Genomic DNA, 24953 nt, shown 5'->3' with positions numbered 1-24953 from the left:
TTCACCTAACTTGTTGTTTCTAAGTTTATACTTCATTCATAAAAACCAGTTCACACTTAGGCGCTACGTTGTTTACAAAATAACAAAAGGTCTGAATTTAATTTCACCGTATTTAGCATCGTATTTTTAGAAATTTATTACATCCGTTTTTACTATAAATTACACTTATATACAAGAATGTTCTCTTACAGAATTTCTAGAAATTTTTCGTCCAGTTATTGATGATAAACTCAAATCTCAAATCAACTCTAATTCCACCCGATAGTTTGAATTTCTTGAATACTATGTTTTAGAACCCTTTCTAGGATAGCGAAGCTACTGATATATAAGATCCTTGTAAGACCGGAAGAGCTTTATGGGAGCGAATGCTGGGTTTTGTCCCAAGAGAGCAGGACAGCCTTCACAGTATGGTAAAGGAAAGTATTGAGGAAGATATATGGTCCTGTAAACGAGGGAGAAGGTTGGAGAATCCGTACCAATTTGGAACTGCAAACTCTCTATGGAGAAGCAGACCTCGTTGCATGCATTTAAAAAAGGAAGATTGAGTTGGTTTGGACATTTGGATGATGGAGAACAGAATCCCTAAAAGACTTTTATAAGGATGGTCCGGTGGGCTTTCAGAAGAAGTGGCTGGCCAAGATTGAGATGGCTTGACGTCGAAGAGGATTTAAGGAAAATGGCTATGCGAAGGTGGAGACTAAAGCTCTTGATAGAGCTCAGTGAAGAGCCATGATAGAGGAGGCTCTGGTCTTTTCAGGACTTCAGCGCCGAGGAAGAGGAAGAGGAAAAGGTAGGCCAAGATTGAGATGGCTTGATGACGTCGAAGAGGATCAAAGAAAAATGGGTATGCAAAGGTGGAGACTAAAGAGAGCTCAGCCTTGATTGAGGAGGCTCTGGTATTTTCAGGACTGCAGCGCCGAGGAAAAGGAAGAAGAACTTTTAATTTCTTCTCCAGTTGCGTCTTAAGTGAATTATTTGAATAAAATTAAATGACAAGTTATTGATGAATTTCGTGCAGTAATATCTTTAAAGTATTAGAAAATAGGCAACAATAATTTGTAAAAATATTTGAATAAATAGGGCTTTGCTTTTCTTTTAGTAATCATCGACTAGAATATGAACTGCATAATGCATAGAACCCACATAACATCAAAGAACATCACTAACCATTGTATAATAATTGTGCATTCAATATTCTAATATAATAAAACTACTAAAATTTAATTACCGCTTTCCACAGTTGATAGCGTCAATAGAAATTAACAATCTCGAATATTTTGAGGATTGTAACTTTTATTATAATAATTAACTTTGCTGCATTACTGGAGTCTTCTCTAAAGCGGGGGACTCATGAGGAGTTCCATGTGTTACTACCCTTTACTGGAGAGAGGTGAAATTATTTTTTTTAATAAAAAGTGCTCAGGGAAGAACAAGAAATTAAGGGTTAGAAATTGATTACTTTAAAATTGTAAAGAATTTTGTAGCGTCAATGAGAAATACAAAAAAAAAATTAAAAGTGCAGCAACCCACTATGTACACTAAGGAGAGCTAGAAATATTGCATTGAATCTAGTTAAATCCTTGCTAGATCATAGGTGCAGGTTTATCTCACAGTGGTTATACTGTATAACCACTTATTATGGATCATCCAAAAAGGAAATAGGGTAGAATAGATTAGATTACTAGATGTAACGCATTTATTTACAGACACTCTACACTCAGTATTACATTCCCGTATCCTGCTCCTTATAAATGCTTTTCCCAATTTACCCTTACTTATTCAGCGCTACACTTGAAAGAGGTTTAATTATAAAACTAAAATTATTTTCTCACTAAATTAATGTTAAATTTCTCTCCATCAAATTATATTTCCATTTCAAAGATAAACAGAAAACTTTTTTTCTTTTGACAAAATTTATTTAATACTAACAACTTGAATAATGAGAATTTTGGTATAATATTCTGTGTATCTCCAATTCGCCAGTTAAATTCCCTGATTATTATAGCAGGCAAATGGGAGAACTGTCAACTTATCTAATTTTCGATATCGATCCTTTGAGTCGAAAAAAATGTTGCTTATAAATTGATCTCTGTATTTCAGTGGAGTGTTTAGCATAACTTTAAAATGAAATGAAGCAGAAAATTCCAATTTGATATTTGGTTTAGGTACCAGTATCGTAAAACAGTAAACAAAAACGGTTTCTACGATTTTCGATAAATTTAGCCTACTTTTATTAATCTCAGGTAGGGGAAAGTGGGGGAATATCACGCACTTAAGGGGAAATCGCTGTTATTTCTTGTTCTATTGGCTTGATTACCTTATTGCAAGTGCCAATCAGAAAAGTAGCATGTATTGTAACGCTGGGCGGTGTATCAACATTATTAATAATCCTGAACAGTAATAAAAAAATGAATAACTAAAATAGTGCGTTTGCGCGGTATCCCCCCACATACAGGGTAATACCGCGCACCTGAAACTTCAAAAAGTTTATTTTATCAGCTATAATTACAGTGGGGAAGCAATTTAACTAACCGATTTTAAAATTTTTACTGTTAATACAAACATAAATACTTAATAATAAACAATATGAATGTTAATCATCACACGTGTTTGAAAACAAGTTGAAACCAAGGTAATTATTGAAAAATATCAAAACGTAACTTGCAGTTCGTGTGCTCATTCTTTAAATCAGCGTATAAATGAAGGAAAACTCACAAAAGTCATGAATACCGAGAAAAGTCTCGAGTACCGAAAAGTCTCGAAAAGTACCGAGAAAAGCCTAATCATTTAGTACTTGAATCATTTTTTTCCGAGAGAATTTGGTTAAGTGCACTTCTGTGCAGCTTGATAATCCTTCTAAATTACATCTTTACTGCAATTTATGCACTTACATGCATTAAATATTAATAAGATTTTTTTTTTTTTTAATCTTTTATTGGGATTTACCACTGCAACGGTTGTTGTAACAAGCAAATATGGTAAAGAAATAACAATAAAAGAAAATCATGAGTGGAGAAGGCACCCAGTGGTGTCACTCCAGTAACGTGCTTTGCTCTCATGATAAGAGTAGATCACGAGGCCATCTTCTCTTCAATCTCCTTGGAGGATTACCTGGTAATGTGGAGGAAGATAGGTGTTCTATGAGAGGGTTAGGATGAGCTGCTGTAGAGTGGAATGAAATTTGAGAAAACGAGTGTTAGCAAGATCTGTAATGAAAGGGATTTTGAGGTAGATTATGGATAGTGTGAGGTTAGATACATAGAACGGAGCGTTAAGTAGTTTTCGAAGTATTTTTTGACTATAATGTCTGGAGGCGTAGAGAGTTGGAACGCTTAGACAATTCCCATACTTCGATGCCGTATGACCAAATAGGTTGCAGTAACAGTAGATATAAGAGCCTTTTGTTATGTAGGTTAAGTTTCGGTCGTTTGTCAAGTAGTCTGGCAAGAGGTTTTGTAGCGTTGGTTAGTTTCTTGTCTTTTCAGTCTAGTACGGTGATTCCATGTCAACCGTTTTAGGTCTAGGTGCAGTCCAAGATAGCGTACTTTGTCCACAGTTGGTATAGGAGTTTGGTTCAAGATTACAGGAGATAGGATTTTCCGTCTGAGAGTAAATACTATAAACTTAGACTTCGTAACGTTAGTTTTGATTCTCCATTTGAAAAGCCAGTCCTGTAAGTGGTTTGTAGAGCTCGTGTAGTTTTAATAAGAATTAAAACTTTAACCAAAATTACGTCATTTATGGAGATGTTTAGTTTTAACGGTTTTTATCTTTTCAACAAGAATGTAAAAGCTTTGGGAGAGAAAAGAACTCAAAAGGATATTAGGCCTAAAGTGAGTGCATTGCAACGGGAAGATAGGAAATAAAAATGAAGAAGAATTCATGGAAATGTTAGGAGAGCCAGGAACCCAAATAAAGAAACGGAGATTTAGATGGTATGGGATACGTGAAGAGTATGCCTGCGAGGAAATTACCTTAAATAATATTATATGGTAAACCAGGAGGCGCAAGAAATGGCAGGCGCCCACGACTTAAATGGTTGGATGTCATAGAGGAAGATCTTCACAGGGTTGAAGTGAGAAGAATGAGGAGGTCCTGTTTTCTGTAGTGGTAGAAAGTAACGGTTATCGAAAATATTATTAAAAATAGTATTTTATCGAAAATAGTTTTTTTGAAGTGAACATAACATTAAGCCGAACTGTCCTGAAAGATAAAGAAAAAAATCAATTTTGTGAACTGCAATAAAGACTGTCGTGTGAGTTCAAATTCAGATCAGATTTTATTCACTATTACAGTATGCAGTTTTTGTTAGGCCAGTGCTAAACTTACTCTAAGCCATCTAGAAGTATTGCATGTAACACAGATATAACACACAAGTTCCACAGAATTCTTAATAAATTTGTAACGCTAGCAATTGATGCCTTTCATAAATCATATCAAATTGTTTTGGAGGTCATTGTGGAATTGTTTAATCTTCCATAAGGTATTGGTATCTCCATAGATGTGCTGCTAACAATAAATGAATAAAAACAAGTATCAGTTTAGTGACACTGCTTCAAGTTCTTGTTGTTTTTTTTAACAGTTTGTAACAGATTATTTATTTTACAGTAGGATACATTTATTATCAAAATAAATCACAAAAAATAAATACTGATCTCTTTTCGTTTTATTATTTTATTTACGAGGGGGTACCCAAAAATAACCGGAATTGCGTTGCCGCGCATGGAGCTTATGTAGTACGCATTTCTGCCGCTAGACGTGTATAGCGCAATTCCTTGCCAGTTCAGTCCTGCCTGTGTTGTCTGCCTGGCTTGTTCTGTTCATCTGCAGTGATTGTTTTTACCAGCGCTGTTTTGTTCTTTTTTCGTTTTTTATGATGGCAAGTTTAAGTGAACAACGTGCAGCTCTGAAATTTTGTTTTCTACTCGGCAAAAATGCTGCTGAAAGTGTTTTAATGTTGAAAACAGCTTACAAAGATGACGCTATGGGAAAAACTCAAGTATACGAGTGGTTTACTCCGTTTAAAAATGGCGACATGTCGATTGATGACAAACCTCGTTCTGGACGTCCATCAACTGCCCGAATCGACGAAAATGTTGAAAAAATTCGAGAGCTGGTGTTCACAGACCGTCGACAGACAATTGATCAACTGTCAGAGAGTAGTGGGTTATCTTGGAGCTCGGTTCAGCGAATTTTAACGGAAGATTTGGGGATGAAAAGGGTTGCTGCCAAGTTTGTTCCTCGAGTTCTGACTGACAATCAAAAAGAACATCGAGTTGAAACATGTCGTGCTTTGAAACCACAGCTTGAAACTGATCCAGACTTTCTGTCAAAGGTCATTACTGGTGATGAGTCATGGTGCTATGGTTATGACCCAGAAACAAAGCAACAGTCTAGCCAATGGAAGACGTCATCTTCACCCCGACCAAAAAAATGTCGTCAAGTCAAGTCAAACATCAAAACAATGCTGATTTGCTTTTTTGATGCCAAAGGCGTAGTCCATTCAGAGTTTGTCCCCCCAGGTCAGACCGTCAATCAAACCTTGTATTTGGAAGTTTTGAAAAGATTGCGCAATAGTGTTCGCCAAAAAAGCCCGATTTGTGGCTCGTATATCAGCTGATATTTCGCCCAATCTGGGCTACAAAGGTTGTACCTCGTCTCCAATCAGCACCAGCCATCAATTTCAACAGTATTTTGTTCGTACAGTTTTACAAAAATAATTTGAATCACAGATTTAAATTGTTTTATAAAAACTGTTCAACAGTATTTCAACAGTATTTTGTTCGTACAGTTTTACAAAAATAATTTGAATCACAGATTTAAATTGTTTTATAAAAACTGTTCAACAGTATTTCAACAGTATTTTGTTCGTACAGTTTTACAAAAATAATTTGAATCACAGATTTAAATTGTTTTATAAAAACTGTTCAACAGTATTTTGTTCGTACAGTTTTACAAAAATAATTTGAATCACAGATTTAAATTGTTTTATAAAAACTGTTCGTCAAAACAACGTAAATAGCTTTACAGTAATTAGCACTATTTACTCTAATCTTTTACACTAATTTTTTTCTCCTTTTTTGCACGCTTAAAAATCTTCTTCTGTGACAAGACGATCCCTTAAAATAAAAACGAAGGCATCTAACAATATCCTACATTATTCCTCTTTTTTATACTCAACCTCTTTCTGGAAATCATTATGCTATATTCCTACTCTACCTGGTACAGCAATCTGTTAGGTGAGCGTTCACTTTTGCTTCTAGTTGATCCCTTTAACGCTGCTCATGGACACAAGGATGCTTTCCATTTGCAGTCGCTAACTCCATCAAATCAATACCTGAGGAAAATTTTATCTTTGATTTTTTATTCAATCGTATGCAGGATGGAAGAATTTCTCTTCTTATTTTTGCTCCTTAGAAGCCCTAATACGCCCTCTATAATAACCCTCTACAGGCTTAACTTCAAAGCACATATATACATAATTTTTTCTTTCAGACAAAAATCGTTGAGTTGACAAATAATATAATGGGTTTATTTATATTGCACAGTAAGTAGAGAACTGACGATGCCGGTTTGTATTAAAATTAATTACGTTAGAAATCACCCAATGTTGGGAAAAGGAAATAATTTGCTTTGTTCTGTTTTGTTTATTTCCCTTTGTTTGTAAGAATATTCTATAAAAATCCATACCGAAATTAAAAGTCAACACATTAATTCCTAAATCAGTTGAAGATTTATTGTAGATGTGCAATATAAAATGGAAAGAATTGTGTTAAAATCGCATTAAGCAAATGATTTCAATTTTTTATTATCGGATATTACTGAATGAAATATGTATTATACATCATTAACAAAAGCTGCTTAAAAGTTAAAACCATTTTATGCATTAAGTGCACACCGTGCTGTTGTGTTTTTATGTTCTAAACATCAAAAAAACAAAACATATTGTAACGAAGTTGACCTGGGCAGAGAAGAAAGGCCTAGATTGTTCTAGGGGTTGAGCGATCAAAGTCAATAACAGGCCGCCACTGCATAAACAAAAGGGCGGTATCTACCTGTGGCAGAGAAGAAAGGCCTAGATTGTTCTAGGGGTTAAGCGACCAAAGTCGGTATCAGGCCACCACTGTGTAGACAAAAGGGGCCGGTCTCTACCTGAACTAGAAAGGAAAGGGCTAGATTGTTCAAGGAGTTAGTGACCTGTGTACCAGCCAAGAGAAAGGCCTCAGTTGGGGTGGTAGCATATGTGTTTTCCCAGCCAGTGATTGACAGGTAGGAGCGAGACAGTGAGTAGGAGGAAGGCGGCCCCAGCTGAGGTGGTAGCAGTATGTATTCTCCAGCCAATGAACGTCAGGAGGGCGTGGAAACTTATGCTCAGAGAATTGGAGGAGGGCAGTCCCATTTGGAGAGAGGCACGCAATTAAAAGGAGGCAGACACAGCTGGAGAAGTCAGTTTTTAAGGAGTTCTTAATGAGTTGTAAATCAGTTTTAATCAGTTAGTTTTGAGTGAGTCTTGGAGAGACGTTAGTTTGGAGAGACACTTTGGAAGTGACAGTTTGAGAGAGTCAGTGTTGCGGAGTGCTTCAGTGGTAGCTAGTCAGGCGGTTAGTCAGTTAGTGAGTAGAGCTTTGTTTGTGTAGCAGAGACTAGTGCAATTCGGTGCAGTGCGGACCAGTGGTCAGTCGGGGAACAGTTTTGTGGCGTTACGTAGTGAGTAAGTAACAGAAAACTGTTGTGACTGTTGTAAATGGTAACTGTAATGGATAGCGTTAGTTGCTAGTAAATGTTAATGAGAGTAGAGGTAATGTGTTAATAAATCAGGTTATTACTTACAAATTTAGCGAGTTTTATTATTTATCAAACCCACATATTATTCAATAACTAGTGGCAGGCATTAGTTGTGTAAGTTAAGTTCTTTCTTAGTAAAAGGACAAGAAAAACTTTACAATATGTAGATCTCCCCAATCAGAGATGTAATTGTGAAAGACTAGGTTATTTAATAACCCATAACACCAAATGCAAACTTAGCCAAATAGTGTTAAAAAATATATTTATAATATAATAACTGGAGTTATTAATAATTATTTTTCTTATAAAGTAATAACTAAACACCTATGTTGATTGAAAGCTGCTGTATCCATATTTTAAAATGTTCCCAAGTGTACAGCAAGATTGGGGACTCCTGTTCGGCACTGGACAAAAATCAACTCAAGAAAACAGAAGTTTTGTGTACAATTAAAGAAATTATTTTTATGTAAAGGTGTACTCAGTTTCAAACAATAAATATCTTGGACTGTTTGATTTGACGCTTAGCAATCCAGAAGAGGTGTAGCTCCCATTAATGTTCCAAGGCTGAGCCTGCACAAAATCTTTTACAAAAAGAGAAAGGCAAAAAAAAAACATTGCTTTCATCAGTCTTTTAAATCTACTTTACAGTAATTACTTAGTAATTACTTTTAGTTCTAAGTACAAATTACTTGCTCTATCTAAAGCCTGATTGCTCAAGAATGTTAAAACAAACAAACAAAAAATTGTTGAGTGTTGTGCTCTGTAAAATCCTTCCTCCAAATCTGGAAAAGCTTATGATTGCTTTGCCGAATCATTAGGGTGAAATTATGGACTTACTTCTATGATTCAAGTATTAGAGTAACAGTTAGGTGGTAAATAACAAAATTAAAATTAGTTATTTTTGAATTATTATCTTGTTACGGCTTTAATTCTACTAACAATTAACAGGGAATTCCTTTATAGTGAAGCATCTCCTAACATAATACATTTTACGACCTGTAATTCTTTCGAAGTATTTTATGACAGGTAAATCCAATATTCGGTGGAGTTTGTTAGGAAAGTTTTACTAATATAGTAACCTTTTCACTGGCTGCAAAGGTAAAACAATCTTTTTAAGCTACTGGCTATAAGTAATTTTCCAATAGTTTACCCTATTTTCTGATCACGTTGTCCTACACCACCTCTTAATGACAACAGTTGACTACAGTTGTTGTTTTTGGAGTTTCTTTAGTAAGGAACGGATTCGTATGTATTTACATATTTTTTTCTAGGCAATTTACAGACGTTTTTCAACTAGAAGTATTCATACTGACACTCTTTCAGCCTTTTGAGCCTACTTTTATATCACATATTTGGATGTTATCACATATTTATACATATTTGATTAAAATAAATAAATATTTCTACATATTTAATCAAAATATGTACATATTTTTCATTTTGGGCATATTTTCATAATTGGGAGGTGGTTGACAGGAACTGTGAACCACAGACTATGAATCACAGTGGTTAAAAAAGTGTTTTTAAAAGCACCAAGTCGCATTAAAATGCTAAAAGATCTCTATACAGACTTGTGCCTTCCACCAGAACCAATATTGACAAGATGGGGTACTTGGCTGGAAGCAGCTCAGTATTACTATGAAAACTACAATAAAATCAAGAATGTCCTTTCACATCTCGAAGACGAAGCAGTAGCGATAAATACAGCCAAGTCTTTATTCGAGAAACCTAATTTAAGGAACGACCTTGCATTCATTTCTGACAATTGCGTATTTCTTGCACAAGCCATTACCCAACTTGAGTCCCAAAATGTTCGATTGACAGAAAACGTGTCCAACGTTAAAAAAGTCATCGAAAAGGTGGAAGGAATACCTGGGAGTAAGGGAGATCTGATCAGATCAAAACTGGTAGAAGTACTGAGCAAGAACAAAGGGTGGGAGACCATCTGCCAGATTTCTGATATTATCAGTGGAACAGAAGTCACCTCAGAACATCGTGTACCCTTTACACCCAACGAGATAACTTCTTTCAGCAAGGCACCTATAACATCTGTAGATGTTGGAACGATCTTTTAGTCGTTAGAAGTCCATCTTACGCCCAGATCGTCGTCACTTTACGTTCCAACATTTGAAATTTCATGTGGTTGCAAACAATTTCGAAGAGTGAAGTTTTCAAAATTGAAAATTTAACACATCTTTTTATAAATAGTAAAAATGTTCTTTATTGTATATAAATCATTATAACTTGTAAAAACAAATTATTTTGTTCCTAATAAATTATTATAAATTGTAAAAATGTTCTTTTCTTGTATAAATAATTATAACTTGCCCCCCCCAAAATTCCATTTTCATAAAAAAAAATGTCCATTTTACTTAAATATTCCAGAAAATATTTTAAGAAAATCACATATTTTCCACATAATTGACGAAAATAAATGCATATTTTAGTTAAATATTTGGCATTTTTAAATACATAAAAATCCGTTCCTTATTCTTTAGAAATCCAGCTTATTAATACTAATTGTGAAATCTCCAACAATCTACAATAAAGTTTAGGGTAGAATTGGAGCTTCTTCAGTGTAGTTAATATGAGCAACAACCATTTGGGTTTAACTTACCATAAAATCAACTTTGGCTTGCCGCTTGTACATAGCCCATTGAAAGATCATGGAAGATTTGGCTGCTCTTGCCAATCCTTACTTGATGCAACATATTATTTTGGAATACAAAAATTATTTTTGTTTTGTTTCAGGTAAGCTTTTCTCAGGTTATAATTTAGGATTTATAAGCGTAAGTACAATAATTCATATAAATACATTTTTTTCTTTTTTAGCATGATTAAGTTTTACTAATTTAACGTTGTACTCTGTTTTGATTATCTAAATTTTTATGGTCTCATAAAATGCGAACAGGGATTTAGATTTTACCTAAAGCTATTCAAACATCAAATAACGATTATGTATTGTACTCACTAGCCGAATCAGAGTTAAAATGAAAAAGTATATCATCATGATTCTCATTCTACTCAGCAAGAAAGAGTCTTTGTACATGATTAGTATTAAAACTCTGTAGATTTTCGAATTTGCTTAGTGAAACATTATAACAGCGAACATTTATTATAATCATGTATGATGTATCATTGTAATACACCAGTAGATTGGATGCTGACGTTTCTTGAAGCTTATTAGAATTAAATGCGAGCGCAGAGCGGTTTAATAACAACAGAATTATAATGAAAAGGCTTAAGAACACTTTTGAATTAACTACATTAATTAGTAAAACATAGAACATACTTAATTAGGGTGATTTAATTTAAGAACTGGGGACAGTTTAAAATATTGGTTAAAGAATTGTAAATGGTTAAAGATCTGATGCGTTCGATAGATTTCGAATAGTTAAAAAGAATGATAACCTAACCTAACCTAACCTAACCTAACCTAACCTAACCTAACCTAACCTAACCTAACCTAACCTAACCTAACCTAACCTAACATCTTTCTATTGTCTTTAATGAATGCGATAAAATGAATCTAGAAAAATGGATTGCATAGTAGAATGGAAGCAGTAAAATGAATCTGTAGAATTTCATGCTTACTCATATCACGGGTAATACTTAAATGGCTGCTGGATACTTATACCTCTTTCTTGGGATAACTTCTTTGTCTTTCTATAATGTTTTACTACATTTTTTAAAATATTGTTTATATCTTTTATAATTCTGTTTTTTTTTTCGAATTGTGAGTAATTCTTTTTAGCTGCTTCTACTGACAACTTCAAATGAAAAGCTTACAGTATCTTTTTGGTGCAGAAGTTGTAATGTGACTATGGAAATTAGATAACGAGTCAGCTTATATTGTAAGTCTACCATATACTCGTATGTTGATGCGCTGAATAAATGTTAATTTATTAGGATATGGTAGAATTGGTTAAACAGAAAAAATGTTATAAGTACTGCCAAGAGTTGATGACTTGCACTAGTTGAACTTTACCTAATGAAAACTAGGGAAAACTTTAAGTACTAGAAAATGGAAAATGAATGTCCTTGTCTACTTGCAAAGTAACCAGAGAAAGACAACGAGTGACTGGTCCACTTTGTATCGTCCTCAGCTCTTCCACACGGATGCACACACTATTCTAAACTTTTAAGCACAAACAATGCTATAATCCTTTGCAAAACTAAAGATTACGGCATAATACCTTCATATGCTTGCTGCAGGTTCATCTCTATTATAGAAAACATTTTCATCGTGATGAACTTTTAGGTTTTGAATGATGTTACGCAAAAAAAGTTAGTTAATTAAAAAGAAGGAAATGCCATTGAACTATATGACCTTTCGTCTGCACTGCATCGATCTGGCAACCAGATCATTATCGCCAAAGTCTCAGATACTATTACCTTTTATTTTTTTTATAAGCTAACATCGATTCTTTGTATGAGTGATGAGAAGATGTTGGGTTATTCTCTAATAAAAAATTGTTATTTTACCACTAAAAGGAAGTTTAGTATTTCGGTTAGTTTTATTTTAATGGTTTTGTGTTTTTCAGTACCAAGGTTTTTTCGCCTCAACTCTCTTGATGGGTTCTTCTGCCCCAAACTGCCATCATACTTCCTGAGGAGAACTAACTTTTCCTTTTCAATGTATCATGTTCTAGAATTAGACTTTAAAACTTCTTATTCTTGTTCCCTTTTTTTATTCCAAAGAGAGAACTAAAGATTCTCGAGAGCCTGGATATCTCTCTACACCTTGCGCTAACTTTACTACTTGGAAGCACTAGTTTGAACTTCTATACCAAACGAGTGAACACCCGTTCTAACCTCACCACAAAACAAAACCCAAAATTCTTTCCCTACACTGAGCATTCGTCAAAAAATGTATGGGAATGCTCTTTCGGTTGAATTAAACAAGTGTGTTGTTATTATCATTATCACCATTTCTTGTATAAACTAAGTAGTTTTTCTTTCGTTAACTACGAAGGTATAGAAAGTGTTGCGATGGTGTCAAGCCTCTGTACGAGGTGTGGCAATTAAATAACGAGACTATTGTTATAAAATATTTTATTTTAAATTTATACATATTTAGTTATTATCACCTTCAATATACACCCCTCCCTTATCCCTACAACGCTCCATGCGAATTTACCATTGTTCGAAACAGTGCTGGAAGTCTTTTTCTGTGAGCTCCTGCATGACGCGTGCCGCTTTTTATTTCACAACTTCAACGGACTGAAATCGTTGTTTCTTTAATTACACATTTGACTTTGGGAAACAGATAAAAGTCATATGGGGTCAGGTCAGGCGAATAAGGCGGATGGCCTAAAACTGGGATGTTGTACTTGGCTAGAAACGTCTTGACAGACAATGCAGTGTGAGCTGGCGCGTTGTCTTGACAGAGAACCCATGACTTGTTCTTCCACCAATCGGGCCCGTTTTTTCCTTACTCTTTCACGGAGTTAAGCAAGTACCTCACGGTATTAATGTTGATTAATTATAGACGATATTTTCATCCGTTTTGGACGTGGAAGTGCGACCCCAGGCGGTCATCATCTCCGACGTCTTCTCGGCCATCTTGGAAACGCTTGAACCACTCAAAAACTTGCGCATGTAATAAACTTTCATCGCCATAAAATTCTTTTAATAAAAGATAAGTTTCAGTAGCGGTTTTACCAAGTTTCATGTGAAATTTCACGACAATTCGTTGCTCTACTACATGTGTAGTATCATGTTTTCGGCAAAACGAAACTAACACCTCTTTTACACAAACGACGGTTCCGGTCAGACAGATTTCTCGACAAACACGTGAGACGCTGCAATCGAAAGAGAAGGCTTTACGCTGCACAGCTGTCGGTCGTTAGGATTTGGCGCATGCATAGTTCTTCTGTAGCAGCATTAGTCTCGTTATTTAATAGCCACACTTCGTATTATTTAATTAAGCCTTGGGGACTCTGAAGAGGTATACATAAATACTTGAGTAAAAAGATAAAAATCAAAGCAATTTTTGCTATGTGCTAATTGCATCTTTCTAATCGGTATTTACTTCTTATATATTTTTGTTGACTTATTTTGCTTACTAGAAATTAGAAGTCTTCTACTAATGAAATGAAATGAATAAAATAGATTCAGAATTATCCACTTACTTCCTGCATATCCAAGAGCGGTTTTCCAGCAAATGAATTTCGTGTTCAGTTACCCAGCAACGCCATTCCTCCTTTTATTGATCTGCTTCCTGGATAATTATGAAACATTCTGCTGAAACAACATTATCCTGATCCATTATCTTAAACTAAAGTAAAATGGAACAGAGTAGATAATTAGCAAGAATATAACGAATACAATTTACACCAAACGAATATAACAGTTCTTGCTATTGCTTTACGCCAGTGATGGCGAACCTTTTGAGCTCGGCGTGCCAAAATTTTGAAAAACTCTAACTTAATTCTTTAAAAAAAATATTAATTGACCCACTTTAAGATCATTGATCTGAGGAAAGTTTACCAGATCCTAATCAAATACCGTAATTTCTTCAAAGTACTCCACAAATCGCTATATTATTTAAAATTATCCAATAATTTTTTTGTCTCTGTTGTTGCGTGTCACTTAAAATGAGTTCGCTTATCACTTTGACACGCGTGTCACTGGTTCGCCATCATGGCTTTATGCTCTAGTTATTTTGGTGTAAATGTGGCTTTAAGTTGTAAGTGCTTCTTTTTTTTTTTAAGAAGCAGCTTATTTTGGGCATTCCTCTTTGATAGTGAATAATCACTTAATTTTTCGTTAGCTTAAACTGATTTATGAACATAATCCTTCTAAATAGAAGTTTGATTTATTAGTTATTCTCTTCACGCCTGTGAGCAATATCATTTTTTTCGCTCTCAAAGAATTTCTTCAATTTAAACTTTCTGTTCCACTTACAATGTCAACTCGTTTCGAACTTTTCTCACTTACATATGTATCAATCCGATATTTGTGATAATCTTTTTCTTTTTTTATACTGATCATTTTGAATTATTTATTTTTAATAACTTTAAACTTATTTACTTTTCAGCAAGGTTCTGTCTTAATCTCAAAAGTTTATAAATTATCTTTGATTTCCTGGTGGCAGTTTAAGAAACTAATCAAATATACTAAGTTCATAAATTATTTTTCGCTAATTATTCTGATTAAGAATATATATATATTTCTAACCAGAAATAGTTGTCTTGGTTATGATATCAGGTCCGCCTGAGAAATTTGTTAGCCTCTGCCTTTATTGATAAATCGACTTTGCTCTGCATTGTAGAATTGAATCAATTTCAATTCCGTACAAGGCGCAACGTCACCTTCAACCTTAAGAACATAAATGCTAACATTGACGATTGATCGATGGAAGTATTTGTAACGTTACTTAAGTATCGATGGCTCTTTTTCTCTTGTCTATACTATAAAGGTAAAAGATTTCCGGGATGCTACACACTTCTAAGAACGCACTTGTTCATGAGTAGCCAATTCGGGTTCGTTCTGAACACATTACTTTACTAACTTTGTGTGAATTTTTTTTTTTAAATATTACGAGTACAATGGATTGTCTTAACGTTCCTGCATTGCATCTTTTCGGACAGCCAAGCTGTACTGAAGGCCCTTACTTCCTACAGAACTACCTCTTCCCTGGTTTGGGAATGTAAGAAGGCCCTGGAACAACTGGCTCGGCAAAATAAAGTTCGGCTGGAATAGGTGCAGGGTCATGTGGGAATTAAGGGGAATGAAATAGCCGATCAGATGGCCAAGAACGGAGCTAATACTCCTTTCATTGGCCCGGAGCCTGTCCTGGGGATCACCAAGGGTGCAGTTCGTGTGGCTCTCAGAGATTGGATGTGGAGAGAGAGAGAGAACATGAAAAGAACTGGGTGATGTGTCCTGGGGACAAACGTAGTAAAACTAAGACGCCTTGGTTGTGTAAACAAAGAACCAAAAAGACTCTTTACTCTGAGCAGAAATGAGATTACTCTGATCACAGGCCTATTCACAGGGGCAAGGGAGGTTCAGGAAGCATCTGTACAAGGTGGGGGCTTATCAGCTCGGAACCGGTGTGCAGAATGTGTTAGGAAGAGGAGGAGACGGCCTCTCACCTGTTGTTCGATTGTAATCGAGTGGTTGCGCTTTGATACCTTTGACTTTTGGAAACCAAGGAGATAGTAGCGCAAAAAGAACTACTAGGGAAAGTCTTCAACCTCCTTAGTAGGGGAGGTTTCGTCTACTATATCCAAAGAGGAGGGCACAATAAGCGCCTCTTGTGCCGTCCCTTTTCTAATCTTAATCTCAAGGTTCCTGCAGTTATTAGTCATAGATATCAAAGACCTACAAGGCCGCATTGGATGCGATCCTTTCGAAATCTTTCATGCTATCCTTTCCCCAAAACAATGACCTATAGAACATCACTAGTCTTATCCACAAGGTCATTTTGAGGCCTAATCTCCAACTTTGATCACCTAGCAAGGACATTCCTAGCATCTTATTTAACATTTCCCAGGTGTCAGTTCCATGATCAGCATCAAATCAAAACTAACGCAGCCACCATAGTAGAAGGAATTATAATTCCAACATAACATGAAGTCCTATTAACAATTCTTTAGAATTACCGCAAGATAGATAGCAATGGCGTGCGGTAAAGGGAATGTGGTACATTTAATTTTCTAAAGACAATTCATCAACTAAAAAAAAAAAGTAGATTGAATGCTAGATTCTGAGTAACATAGTTACTTTATGCAACTTTCTCAGTATTAAATTAGTTTACATACTTCAGAGAAATGAAGTTAGTTACTTCATCTTAATGCTTTGAAATTTTAAATGAAGATTGATGTAATACACCATCCACCAGACTACTTTAATCAAAGCCTGAAGTTAATAAAGTTCTTAAATATTGGTGCTTTAGTCATTTACTTTCATCAAAGAAATCTGCAATTTATGCATTGAACGACATGGTATGGCTCTTAAAGTTAATCTACTTTCTCTGATCTCAATGGAGTTAATTTTAAATATGCACTCCCTATGTAATTTAATTCTTTTAAAAATGCTTCTTCTTTAAATTGATTAAATCAAATGCGGTATCATCTTCATTATCAAAGCAAGTTGTAAAAATATTTCAAGATATGTGACACATTTATTTGGGCAATTATCTTTGCTTCTTCATTATCAACCAAAAAAAGAAAGAAGTACAAACTAGTGTGATCAACAATTTTACAACGTGGTATAACAGTTTACTCTTCATACTTTTATGTTAATATCCGATACTTACGGAATCCAATCTTTTATTCGCTTAAACGTTAAATAATTCCTGCAAAAGGACTAGAAAACCAAAAAATTAAGATGAAGGCAAAAAGAAAAAACCACAGAATTGAAAATGGTCTTAGAAAGGAAACAGAAGAAAAGTTGTGGCATCACAACAACGCTTAGGGAAGAAGATTAATGGCCTCAACTGCTTTGTGTAAATAGTACTTTTAACAAAAGTTGAGTTTTCTTTTATTTTCTGAATGGCGTAAGTTGTTTGTTTATTATTTTATTTTTGTTGGCGAACAATTTATTAGCTTTAATGGAGCTGTCCATGTTTTTTTTTTGTAAACTATGGCAAACATAGTTACAGAACAAAAATTACAATAAGATAACTTTAAAAAGAAAAAGGAAAAGTTTCTTTTACAGCCATATATCTGCCTGAAATGAGATCATATTGAAAAAATAAATAAATACTGCCCAACACAGTACATCTTCAAACTTTAAATCTAAATGTATACATACATAGTATGTAAGACGGTTTCCAAAAACATATTTTATTATTCTGTAAAGAATATAATTTTATAAATAAATTAATACAAAACATTAATAAATACATACATAAATAATTAAAACAATAAAATACCTGTAAAGAATAATTAAATTACTAGTTATATTTCACCGTCGTTAAACACTATGAAAAACTGTAAAGTAAACACTCTAAAATGACGCTAAACCTTCCTAGACTATAACCTAACCTTCAGGCTGTATGGCGTTGTCGGCAGCCCCCTCTGATGGCACTTTTACACATAGTATACACATGATATACTACAATTTAATAATACACACCAAAATAAAAATAAAAACCCAAGAAAATATCATTAATTTATGGGAAACCAAAACAAACTATATCGCAGCTGATACATCAACATTTTGCAATACATCACAAAAAACAATAACCTAATTTTGGTTCCTAAATTCGTACCAGATTTAACGACTAAATCACCATTAATTAATGGATAATGTTTAAGGTATTAATATTATAGGGGTCGATGCCTTAAATACTTACAATAATTCATTTTCAATAATTAATTACTTTAGTGGAGACTTCTTCCAAGGTGTTTTGTGATATCTGTGTTACACTTCATTTGAAAGAGATGAAATTATTAAAAGAGCATTTTTTTAGAAAAGCAAACAAGCATATAATTTAAATTAATCTTTAATTTACAATTTAAACATTTTAGTTAAAGAATCATCTATATAAACACAACAAAATGCTTCGATGCTGAACTTTGCGCTCTTGGTAAATCTGAATAATTAACCTTTCATATAGACAGCTCACCTAGCAACATTACTAAGTATTTACACTACTGCTTCACGATAAGAAAATAAGTTTTTTGGGACAGCATACCTTCATTCTGTAATATGGTAACTTAGACTCATTTTGTGCGGCGTTCACTACATTTACTGTAAAATTACTTTGACAGCACAATAACTTTAGGCAACTGCCTTTTTTGGAGGGGGAATTACTTAGCCCTTATATGCTCTAAGGAATTAAGGAAAGTAAAAAACAAAAGCTATGCTCATTGTATTCATGTTCTTCATAAGTATATTATTTGTTTAACAAACATTTTTAAAAAAATTTCATTAAAAATGGAATGTTTAGATTTCTCTATAAAATACATTTCAATATAATGTGTATTATTGATCAGAGATTATGTATATTGCAAAAACTCGCGACTTTGAAAATAATAATACAAAAGAAAGTAACATTTATAAACAGATTTGTTTACTTTTCTAACTTATTTGTTTGGAAAGTCCTTTTAGAACTGTCTCTAAAGTTTCTAAATACTTTTATTCGAATAATTTTTCTAAGAAAATTGTTTTTATATAATTCTGAGATCGAAGGAATTGAATTCATTCCACTGTAATTTGTAGTTTTTATCATCTAGATAATGTTTGTAGCGATTAAATAAGTTTTAAGCTTAAAGAAGCTTGAATTAATGCAAAAGTTTGAACTTCAACAATGCTTTAAAAAAAAAGGTAGAATGTTAGTCACACTTTTATTTTACAAAACTTTGTGACTAAATATGTGAAGCAAAGATTGTCGAATATTACACACACTAACTATTTACAAGTAGTTTACAAGTGTAAACATAAATAACATTATGGAGTATTGTATTTATGTACAAAATACCAAGCATGATTTATTTTTTTAACTTATATATACCTGGTACACCTATACAAACAACGTAAGTTATATACAAGTATATACTTAGCTACAAATAAACTTTTATCTACCTACACATATAGTTTATGGCAACACTTTCTTCAAGGTCTTGCCTTATCTTATTTATGTCAAGAAAATGCCCGAAAACATCGTTGTATGTCTTCTTACAACAGGCAACCCTCGCTTCGCTTGCACTATATAAGAGGTTTATCGTTCACTTTAGGGACGTGTCACCTTATTGCACATGTACCTCTCATCCTGCCGCCTTCCTAGTGCTCTTCAAACTTACCCAGATATTACCTAGCACTTTACCATCATTTTCTAAAAATATAAATACATATTTTAAAGTTTACTATGCATAAATAAATGTTAGATAAGTGTACATTTTAATACTTTTCTTTAGTTATTTTATTCTCTTGAAAGAGAATTGCGTTTATGAATTTTTTAATTGGTTTCCTGAGTCATAAAAATGTTTTCTATAAAATGATGTTTATAAGTTTGCAATCCAGAAAGATTTTTAGGAGCTAAATTCTCAAATCTACAAAAACAATAAGTGAAGCTTTCCAGTACCTGTAGTAATCAAAATGTCCATTCTGGCAATCTCACACTCTTTGAATTATTCGTAGAACCTTGATAATCAGCAGAACAACCTGGATATCGGAGAAAACTATGGATTCAATGCAGAATTGATTATTCTTTTCTCATAATCACAGTAAGTGATTGCAACAAATGCAACTATCTGTACCTGAACAGCCAGTTTGTAAAATATGATGTTAGATTAACGCCTTAGGCTGGAAACATAGTGGAGCAGCGAGCAAAGCTGCGATGATAGCGAAGAGCAAAGCGGCAAAAACAAACACAAGTTATTATCTGGGAGCAAAGCGAAGATAGAGCAACGCTACCAACAGAGAGTAGAGCAACGCGTTGTGACATGTTTGATTTCTTCGCTGTCATCGCGCTCAATTTTCTAGGTTAAAATGGATATTGCTGCATTTATTGGTGTAGTTTTTTTTAAATAAACCTCTGTGAGACCAAAAGGATCTTCTACATCACAACCGATTTGTGTTGGATAAGGAATGGGACAGGATTAATGGGGTTAACATTGAAATTGGTCCTTTTCTTGATTAACATGTCTTCCACACTGGTTAGTACGTAATTTAATGTTGAAATAGACATTCGAAAATACGAATGAAACTTGCCAGGATGCTTCTGAAGTTGTTGGTACAAGTGATGGAATTCACCAAGTTCATGTCTAGTCCTGTTTATATCATGCACACTGCAGCTCCTGCTTCTAAGCTGCTGTAAATACCAAATTCAAGGAAGAATTTTTGTATAGAAAGAATTCCTCGATCTTGTCTCGTCGAAAGAAGAACGCGACGAAACTTGTTGCTCGCTGCTCCACTATGTTTGCAGCCTTACAGTCCGGCTCTCCGTTCTTCTGCCTTTGAGTTAACCTGGAACTAAAGTGTCGTAAGAATAAAGTAATTAGTAATGACTGTTCTAATTAATATTTGTCTTATAGTTTAAGCAGATTAAGATTAAATATCGGGGCGGGACCTACGCCCCACGACGCCGCAGACAAAAGAGCTTATTGTGCCTTCCCCTTTGGATCTAGTTGATGAAACCTCCCTTACTAAAGACGTTAAGGACTTTCCCTATTAGTTATTTTTGCGCTACTATCTCCTTTGGTCTCAAAGAGCCAAAGGTTTCATAGCGAAACCGCTCGATTGCAGCCCCACTTAGCGCAATTACTTCCTGAACCTAGTTTCAGGGAGAACTCAGCAAGAGCCTCCGTTTCCACTTTCTCCAGAAACGCTCTCCGGGGTCTCACCTCATCCATCCTAAGTTCTGGCACAATACCACCATTAAAGTTCACACCCAGCCAGCGGTAACTTCCTCAGAAACCTGAAGAACACCATTAGTTGGTGATTTTTGATTTTTTTATTTTTATACTTTTTTTTTTAGTCCCACGTGGGTTGTGGGATCAACGGTCACCTGTGGCAGACCCCCACTGCCACAGGAAGGCTACAATACAATAGGGTTTCGCCCGGTGCCCCAAGGTGATCGTTACCGCACATATATTTCACTACCTGTACGCATTCAGCCCCGACACGAGTCCATGTCTCAGCTTGTGTAAGGAGGGGTAGACAGGATCAAAGGAGGGATAGAAGCAAGGATTAGCAGTGGGGATATACTACCATTAGGTCCTATGTGGACGGTGCAAATGTATTGGAGTTTTCAGGGTATCTCGCTCATGTACATATGTTGTTAGGCTGGAATACCCGCAGGGACGCCAGTTACCCTGAAGAAGTGGCTAATCCACTTCCCCCTACGGGGTATAGTTTAAGCATACGAGGTGTGGCTATTAAATAACGAGACTGATGCTGTAAAACATTTTATTTTAAATTTATACATAATTAGTTATTATCACCTTCAATATACACCCCTCTCCTATCCCTACAACGCTCCATGCGAATTTACCATTGTTCAAAACAGTGCTGGAAGTCTTTTTCTGTCAGCTCCTGCATGACGCGTGCCACTTTTTCTGAATGTTGTGTCCTTTTAATGTAGATTTGACTTTGGGGAACAGATAAAAGTCACATGGGGGCCAGGTCAGGCGAATAAGGCGGATGGTCTAAAACTGGTATGTTGTACGTCTTGGACAGACAATGCAGTGTGAGCTGGCGCGTTGTCTTGATGGAGAACCCATGACTTGTTCTTCCACAAATCGGGTCGTTTTTTCCTTAGTCGCTTCTTACGGAATTGAGCAAGCACCTCACGGTAGAAATGTTGATTAATTATATCGATATTTTCATCCGTTTTGGACGTGGAAGGGCGACCCCGGACGATCATCATCTCCGACGTCTTCTCGGCCATCTTGGAAACGCTTGAACCACTCAAAAACTTGGGCACGTGATACAACATTCATCGCCATAAACTTCTTTTAATAAAAGATAAGTTTCAGAAGCGGTTTTATGAAGTTTTGATGTGAAATTTCACGACAATTCGTTGCTCTACAACGTGTGTAGTACCATGTTTTCGGCAAAACGAAACTAACACTTCTTACACAAACGACGGTTCCGGTCAGACAGATTTCTGTACAAACAAGAGAAGGCTTTACGCTGCACATCTGTCGGTCGATAGGATTTGGCGCATGCCTAGTCTCGATATTTAATAGCCATACCTCGTATTTTGTCATTATTGTTAGAAATAATCTTCTTATTGAATGCTGATTGTTTTTGTGTTTTTTTTCTAAACGCAAAAGGTGAAAAAAGAAGATAAATTGGAAAAATTATAAAATGTAAAAGTGATTTTGGGTAAGGCTCAGAAAAAAACCTAAATGAAATCCTCACCTCCTTAATATTAGAGTTACATGAAATAAAAATTAATTAGTTAAATTCCGTTTTTGCAAAGAAAGAAACAGCTTTGATCATAATTGTGTAGAAATAAGGATTAGAAAAAGATGGCTCAGTATGTAGCATGACTTTAGAGTGTTAGTGTGTGTTTGCGGTTTGTTCGTGTGTGAGTGAGGCGACAGCTTTAAACTGGGGTGATTAGGGTTATCCTTTAGTCTGTGAGGCTGCTCGCTAATAGGCAGATCGGCCGTAAAAAATAATTACCCACTCCTTGGGGATGAGGGAGCAAGTAATCCTTTCCGGCTCTTTTATATGGTTACATGTTCTGGTTTAACTTTTCTTTTTTAAAATTTATCTTTATCCTTTACTGTAGCAGCAGCTAGGGTGTATGTGAATGAAGAGAAAGGAGAAAGAGGAAGTGAAAGGCAAGAAGACAGCGGGTCTTTATAATGAGGAAACAAAACCGGAGGACGTTGACTCTTCCAACACTTCTGCTTGCTCACTTAGCAAAGGGGCGTTTGGTGTTGAGCGGGCCGAAGTAACAGGGGCTTTTGGACAGAGTAAAAAGTTTAGTTTGAACCAGTTGTGGACGAGGCCAAGCGATGGGTGTTCTTCTACACTCTGCCTTTAGACTAGTGGGTTGTGCAGAACCTCCTAGAAGAAGAGTTCACAAGTTTTCCCTTCATACAGAAAAGCCTCAGAGACTCACTTTATTAAAATTATTCCACACTTAAACCCACGCCATCTACCACCGCTTCTTCTTACATTGGTTGGGGTTCATTTTACCATACTTTCTACTCTCTTATAAACACATACCCAAAAAAACCCATCCTCCCTATTATATCCTAGCCATCTTACCCGCCAGTGATAACCTTCAAGAACTCCAATATAACCCATCTCCCTCCTCTTGTCTTCCATTTCAGCTAAACCCACTGAGTGTATTAATTTCTTTGTAACTTTTCCAACCATTCGCTCAAGTTGCCCAAGCACTTTCTAACTTCGCTTTAAATAAGGAATAAAATTGACTGGAGATGAATTTATATAAAGTGTAAAGTAGCGGTACACACAGATTTGACAAGTTACGCTAGTTTTAACTATACTATAGAAAAGGGTTTGTTGGGGGTATATAAAGCTAGAGTGAGTAAAATGTATACAAAATTAGATTTCTTGATGCAAAATAGGGCAAACCTTCCAGCAACTGTTGCGAGAACTTTTTAATAAACTTAGAAATTGTTCCTTTCTAGTTTATTCAAAATCAAGAATACTGTGAAGCTGTGACTTTATTGCAAACTAATCGGCATAAAAGAAAAAGTCTCTACATTTTCAGGAAAATGTAAATAATGTATTCATCTATGCGTAAATTAATTAATTAGTTTGTAGGTTTCATTTCTGGTTACATATTTATTTATTTATTAAACCTAATGTGAATTCTTTTTAAGCTGAAGGATAACTTTAACGTGAATTTTATATAATGTTGGCGGGACGAATCAATAATTAATAAAAATATTAATCCACAACACTTTATGAACAATTTCTTTTCACATAAAATATTGTCGAGAGAAACTAGAAATTGATTTATTTAGTAAGATTTAGTTAATGATTGAATTAAATATGTTTTAAGATTTAGTTGGCCAGGAATGGAGCTAGTACTCCCTTCACTGGCCCGGAACCAGTCCTGGGGATCACTAGGTGTGCAGTTCGTGAGGCTCTCAGAGATTGGATCTGGAGAGAACATGAAAGTTACTGGGTGAGGCTTCCTGGGGTCAAACACATCAAGAGGGTTATGCCCATTGTTGTGCAAACAAAGAACCAAAGTGACTCTAGGTTTGGGCAGGAATCAGATCACTCTGATTACAGGCCTATTCACAGGGACATGGTAGGTTCAGGAAGCACCCGCACAAGGTGGGGCTTATTAGCTCGGAACCGTTGTGCAGATTGTGCCAGGAAGAGGAAGAAACGGCCTCTCACCTGTTATTCTTGCGCTACGATATCTTTGGTACCTTGAGACCAGAGGAGATTATAGCGCAAAAAGAACTAGTAGAGAAAGCCCTCAACCTTCTTAGAAGGGGAGATTTCATCTACTAGACTTAAAGGAGAAGGCACAATAAGCCTCTTGGTGGCTGCGGTGCCGTGGGGCATGGGTCCCGTCTCGCCGTTCAATCTACAACTTTTGTGTGAGTTTTAACACCAGATTTGATTTTGATTACCTCATTTTGTCAATAAGCGGGAGAACATGTGAACAAAATGTCTCAACAAACTAATTAATTGAAGAAAAATACAACTATGGAACAAATATTTGTGCAAAAATCCAACAGACTAAAATGCGATTTTAATGAAACAAT

At 35.2% G+C, this 24953-nt stretch overlaps 1 protein-coding gene and 1 long non-coding RNA gene across 2 annotated transcripts in view; one reads left to right on the top strand and one right to left on the bottom strand.

Moving 5' to 3' along the window:
• Window positions 1–24953, top strand: part of LOC141458884 (neurotrimin-like) — a 708924-nt gene that overhangs the window by 113210 nt on the left and 570761 nt on the right. The gene's annotated exons all lie outside the window — the stretch shown is intronic.
• The window catches only part of LOC141457831 (uncharacterized), a 49493-nt gene continuing 42848 nt past the window's right edge, over window positions 18309–24953 (bottom strand). Inside the window, exons 3-4 of the long non-coding RNA XR_012460579.1 lie at window positions 19826–20715; window positions 18309–19576 (exon numbers count right to left, since the gene is read on the bottom strand). This is a non-coding gene — a long non-coding RNA (uncharacterized lncRNA). The remainder of the gene's footprint in view (window positions 19577–19825; window positions 20716–24953) is intronic.

The sequence above is a fragment of the Rhodnius prolixus genome, unplaced genomic scaffold (genome assembly GCF_049639745.1).
Source record: "Rhodnius prolixus isolate KJV_2025 unplaced genomic scaffold, Rpr scaffold_5, whole genome shotgun sequence".
Taxonomy (NCBI): domain Eukaryota; kingdom Metazoa; phylum Arthropoda; class Insecta; order Hemiptera; family Reduviidae; genus Rhodnius; species Rhodnius prolixus.
The sequence above is the reverse complement of the archived record's forward strand: the minus strand, read 5'-3'. Positions and strand labels throughout refer to the sequence as shown.